We start from the raw sequence: 6100 nt of genomic DNA, 5'->3' as shown, positions 1-6100 counted from the left end.
AAAAAAACTATTTATTTCCTAATTATTAAATTATATAAAGTTACATTATATTTATATTATATACACAAACATCCACACACATCATAATTTGCACAAATAGTATTATAACAAAAAGTAATGTACACAATCAATATTAGACACACTCACACACATACAATATACAATAAACTTATAAAAAAGAATTACACTTACAATTCACAAACACTACTCTTTACTCTTATAGTCGAAAATACTTGTAATAAAGGTGCGTAAGATTTAAGTCAAGGTGTGAAAAAAAAAATTTAAAAATTAAAATATTAAACTAACAAAAAAAAATTATATATTAATTACTATTATTATTATTTGAAGTCAGGGGTTCAGAGGATGGTCAATAGCGCTGCCCCTGTAGAAAATTCGAGGTTGTCTTCATCAAAGGAAAAAAAATATGACTTCCTATTCCATTTCTATATAGTCATAGTTCACAATATTATTATACCCCCATACTCCCAAAAACCATTATCGATAAAGCCAAATAATCTTCAAGTAAAAAGCTCAAAACAGCCATCACCAAATTCGAGGTGGTGTTCATCACAACCTCTGCAATCGGACACCTCGTTCCAATTGTTGAGTTTGCACACCACCTTATCAATTGTGACCCTCGATTCTCTATCACTCTACTCATCATCACCATTCCCCAAAGACCCCTTGTCAACACCTATGTCCAATCATGTGTTGCCAAGTCTGCCTCCTCCACAAATATCAAGTTTGTTCTCCTCCCTACTGTAGACCCTCCCTCACCTGATCAATTCCAATCTTCCATAGGTCGCATGTCATTATTCATTGAAAGACACAAACCCCATGTCAAGCAAGCAATCACAAACCTCATGGCAACCGAGTTAGACTTGGACTCTGACCGACGACTCGTTGGGTTTTTCATAGACTTGTTTACAACTCCCATGATCGATGTAGCCAACGAGCTTGACATCCCTTGCTACCTTTACTTCCCATCTTCTGCTACGTATCTTGGCTTCATGCTTCATCTTCCAATCCTAGACACCCAACTCACCACTGGGTTGGCTGAGTTGGACACTGAGTTGGTCATTCCGAGTTTTGTCAATCCGGTTCCTCCAAGTGTGCTGCCTTCTAGAGCGTTGGAGAAAGATGGGTACTCCTTTCTTTTTTTTACAAAAAAAAAAAATGCACGCAGGTACGTTGAGACCAAGGGTATAATTATAAATACATTTTCTGAGCTTGAGCCTCATGCACTTAACTCGGTCTCTGCGAGTCAAGTGCCACCGATTTATCCCATTGGGCGTGTTCTTGACCTTGTTGGGCCGGCCCAATGGCACCCAGACCGGGCCCAGCATGAAAGAATCATGAGGTGGCTTGATGATCAACCTCCATCAACGGTGGTACTCTTGTGCTTTGGTAGCATGGGAGGTCTTAGTGGGTCCCAAGTGAGAGAGATTGCATTTGGACTTGAACAATCCGGGGTTCGGTTTGTGTGGGCTTTACGTGAGCCACCTAAGGCCCAATTTGCCCTCCCGGATGATTACATGAGTCTCGAGAAAGTTTTACCAGATGGATTCTTGGAACGAACAAGCTAGTAAGATTGGATTGGTGTGTGGGTGGGTTTCACAAGTGTCAATTCTAGCCCACAAAGCAATAGGAGGATTTATATCACATTGTGGTTGGAATTCAGTTTTAGAGAGTTTGTGGCATGGTATACCAATTGCCACGTGGCCAATATATGCTGAGCAACAAATCAATGCCTTTGAGATGGTTAAGGAGTTGGGATTAGCTATTGAGATTAGGTTAGATTATAGGGAAGGTAGTGATTTGGTGTTGGCAAATGAGGTAGAGAGAGGAATAAACCGTTTAATGGACTATGACAATGAGGTTAGGGAAAAAGTAAAGGAAATGAGCAAAAAAAGTAGGGTAGCTATGATGGAAAATGGCTCCTCATATGTGTTACTAAGAGCACTAATTCAAGAATTAGTGCTTTGATAATTCAAGGTGGACCCAGTTAATGTTTTGACCACCTTCACTTTTTAAGCAAAAAATAAAAATAAAGCTAAAGATGGAAGGAGCTTTTCAGAGGGTGCCATATCAGCCAAGCTTGAAATACAAGATCTGTAAACCTATTATGATGTAAGGAAAAATCTATAATTTGATTTTTGTAATTTATTAATTTTAGTATTTTTATGTAATTTTCGTTATTTTAGGTTTATGGTATTTGTTTCCTGGTTTTAGGTACTTTTAATGTTGTTTATTCAAAATAGGATTTTGAGAGTTTTCATAGCCACTCTAGGTTTTCTTTTTATTATTTGAACACATTGTATCCTCCAAAAGCAATTTAGTTTTTAGATTAATAAAATTTAGACTTTATCTATTTCTTTCTTTGGAGGATTCTATAAAATTATCACCTTGTGGATCAAGGAATCCCTCGTGGATTCAAGGTTTACTAACAAAAGCTAACAATTTAATTTATGTTTCATCTAAGAGAGTAATGTGTGTGCTTTCTTCGTATTTCCACAACAACATACTATCAACTAGAGAATTGTATCAAGCAGTTTCCAAAGGCTTTTGCAAGGTAATTATCCTAACAGATTGTAGATACACTTGCAGTAACGGCAGGGAGAGACATTCATCCATGGTACCTTAATTAGTAGTGGCTGAAGATCTTTCACAATGGAATAAACAGGGCATATATATTGTAAGTTTGTAACCCATATCAGGCAATGGGCAAACAAGCAGCCAACGTGTTTTGTTATTTTGTTATTAATGTAGGCCGCTGGTCATCTATTCCTTTTTTTTTTTTTTTCTTTTTTCCTCTATTTTAGCGACTTTAGAATGTTGTTCCCTCTGACGTGAAGTGTTTGGCTAAATGATTCCTAATACCTAATGATATCCATAAGATATTAGTTCAAAATCTTTATTCTTTATCAGCATCTTGATTGCTAAAGCTTTATTTCACAAAAGCTCTACTAGCTACTGAAATATTATAGTTAAAATTTACTTCCTACAACAATGCTAAACATGCTCTTAAAGCCCTTTTCTAATAGTGTCAAACATATGATATCATATCCAAAACCTCTTTTGAAGACCTTGACTTTAAGCTGTTTCATTTCATCACAGGGTGAGTTTCAATTTTTCCTCAAAATAGCGTTTTAGCTCAAAAAGAGACTTTAGCTTTGCTTAATGCAGAAGAAACGCTTAGAACTTTCGCATGATGCCTAAAACTCAACTATAAGTCTATAAAGGTTTGCTTGTGTAACCCAATCTAAGCTTTTTCAAAGTATATATTCCTAATTGTGATAATGTCATTTTATAAATATTATGAGAAAATTTTAGATACAATTCTTAAAGTGTTGTCTCTAAATAGTGGCTGCCTCTAGGAATTTTTTTAGGTGGTCATTAAGAAATTTAAATTATACAAAATTTAGTAAAATGATAATTTGAATATCTGCTACAACTAGGAGTCTAGTCGCTAAGAAGAGCAAAATTGTTGAACTGCAAAGCCAAAAAGAATATAATTATTGTAATCATCAAGGAGAAGTCACAACTACAATATTTTTCTTGGTACTATTTTTTGGGGAAAAATGAAATTATAAATTATTTTAATTGAATAGGTTGAATGAGCTACAAATTTGAATATTTAGTGATTTTCATCTTTTTGTTTTATAATAAGCTTTTTTTTGAATAATTTGATCACTTGATGTTGTTTGGTCTTGCCTTGTTTTTATTTGGTTTATGTTTGCTGTTATTTGGGCTAATATTTATTGTTGTTATTTAATCCTTTTCTTTTTAATTTTATAAAAGGGATTAAGAATTATTTTTGGGGAGCAAAATTAATTTTAGAGTAATGTTATGTCCACAATATTTTTACAATAAATTATATGCAAAAAACTATTATTAGTGAGTAAAAAAAATTATATCATTATTGGGCCCAAATTAGAATTAGTAACAAGCTTACCACATTACATTTATTGTAAATGTAGCATTATTTTTATTTTTGTTGAACCCAACTTTTCGTAATTTTCAAGTCAAAGTGTTCAACATTTTTATTAGGGTGGTCACAATAAGTTACTTTAACGTATAATAATTTTTTGGTAAGTATATATATATATATACAATTTTTTGCAAGTTAGGGTGGTCCTATGACCACCTTGGCTTGTATGTGGAGCCGCCAACGTCTCTAAATAAATTCAAATGCACGGTTATAATGACAGATATAACACAATAATTTTTTTTTTTTTTCTAAGTCAATTAAATTCCCTGCAACTCCTATAGAACTGCCTAGTATTAGAATAGATGAGATGAGATAAGAGTTTTGTACTTTAACGGACAAGATGTGGAGCATTCAAATTACCCCTCATTTTAACTAACATTTTTATTTTTATAAGCATTTTTTAGAGAACTTAACTCTGGAATCTAATATATATAACACAATTCTTTGGCCATACCATTGGCAACAATTTTTACTAAAACTTTGATATAGTTATCGATAATGAATGGTGGACAATTATTTTCACATAAATCTATAATTTTTTTTTCACCATTCACAATCAATCACCTTTTTATTTCACACTAAAAAAAAAAAAAAAAATTTATTTTTTGATTACGGCTAATTACAACTTACCTACCTGTGATTTGGTTAAACTTTAAGTTGCCTTGATTTGGAATTTGGTACTTTACCCACCTGAGGTTAGCTTAATTAGGGTTCTCTTACCCACCCCTACTAAGTACGTATTTTTGCTAAGTAAGTATTTTTGCTTTCTTTTATGTCTCTCTCCTCTCAAAACATTTAAAAAAAAAAAAAAAGAGAGAGAGAAAACAAGATCAAAAGGTGAGAGTTTTATAAAAATTATCAACAAACATTACCACCACCATAGAAACTTCTATCAAGAATCATCTCCGGCAAAACCAAATTCCTTCATCCATTTCCAAGTGACCAACAAAGTTATAGCATCTAAAACTTAAATCAAACCAAAAAATACCCACCAAAAAAAAAAAAATTAAATTTCAAATTTGTTGAAACTCCATAGCTGATTTGAGAAGAAGGCTAGCTGAGTTTGTTCCTAGAGAGATAGTATTCGACGTAGTCCATGATAAATTATAATAGGTAACAACATCATCACCATCATCATGAATTAAAAAGCCATAACAAATTAGCTGGGTCAAAATCTAATAACAGCAATCAAACGTTTACACATACATTCACTGTTAAAAATTTCCCCAAAAAATTCACATTCCTTATTAGACCATTATTTAAAAATCAGCATTGGCCCTTTTTATTGCTTCCCACAACAATTGGAACATTGTTTGTTGCCAAACATAGCAAAGCTGTGCCCCACTGTCCCGCCACTATACCCCCATCTACCAAGTGCCAAAAAAAGCAGGACACCAGTCACACCACAACAAACAAAAGCAACACAAACGTTCACAGAAAATTATTATACTCACTAGTACCATGTCTTCATACATTAACAGTGAATATAATCATAGATTTACTTAATCAGAGGGAGGGAGAAAAAAAAAGTATCAATTCCAAATTAGTTGAGTCAGCAACTTTTGTGGGTAATTTTTGGTTTGATTTAAGCTTTAGATGCTATGCCTTTCTTGGTTGCTTAGAAATGAAGAAAGGAATTTGTTTTGTTGGAGATAATTCTTGATAGAAGCTTCTATAGTGGTGGTAATGCTTGTCTATAATTTTTACAAAATTTTTACTTTTTTACTTGTTTTCTCTTACTCTTTTATGCCTTTTTTTTTTTTTTTTTTTAATATTTTGAGAGGGGAAAGATATAAAAGAGAGAAAAAAATATATATATATTTTAGTCACATTTTTAATAAATATGGGTAACAGGAATTGGCGAAAATGGGTAATTACCCATAAAAATCTAACTATTTAGTTAGTTGACGCTGTTTGGAAACATATTGGAATTCTAGCAACTCGAGTTTCAAAGGCTCGATTTTGGGCCTGTAAATCGACTCTTTGAAACTCGATTTGCATGTTTTACTCCGGTCTGAGTTGGCATTATTTCCACGTGGCATGTACTTGTAAATCGAGTCTTAGAGACTCGATTTACATTTACAGTAAAAAAAAAAAAATTTTGCCTTC

At 33.2% G+C, this 6100-nt stretch overlaps 1 pseudogene; it reads left to right on the top strand.

Moving 5' to 3' along the window:
- Positions 1 to 363: 363 nt before the first annotated feature.
- Positions 364 to 2133, top strand: LOC115966401 (annotated as a pseudogene).
- Positions 2134 to 6100: the final 3967 nt, after the last annotated feature.

Source organism: Quercus lobata, chromosome 11 (assembly GCF_001633185.2).
Source record: "Quercus lobata isolate SW786 chromosome 11, ValleyOak3.0 Primary Assembly, whole genome shotgun sequence".
In the NCBI taxonomy this organism is placed as follows: Eukaryota; Viridiplantae; Streptophyta; class Magnoliopsida; order Fagales; family Fagaceae; genus Quercus; species Quercus lobata.
The sequence above is the reverse complement of the archived record's forward strand: the minus strand, read 5'-3'. Positions and strand labels throughout refer to the sequence as shown.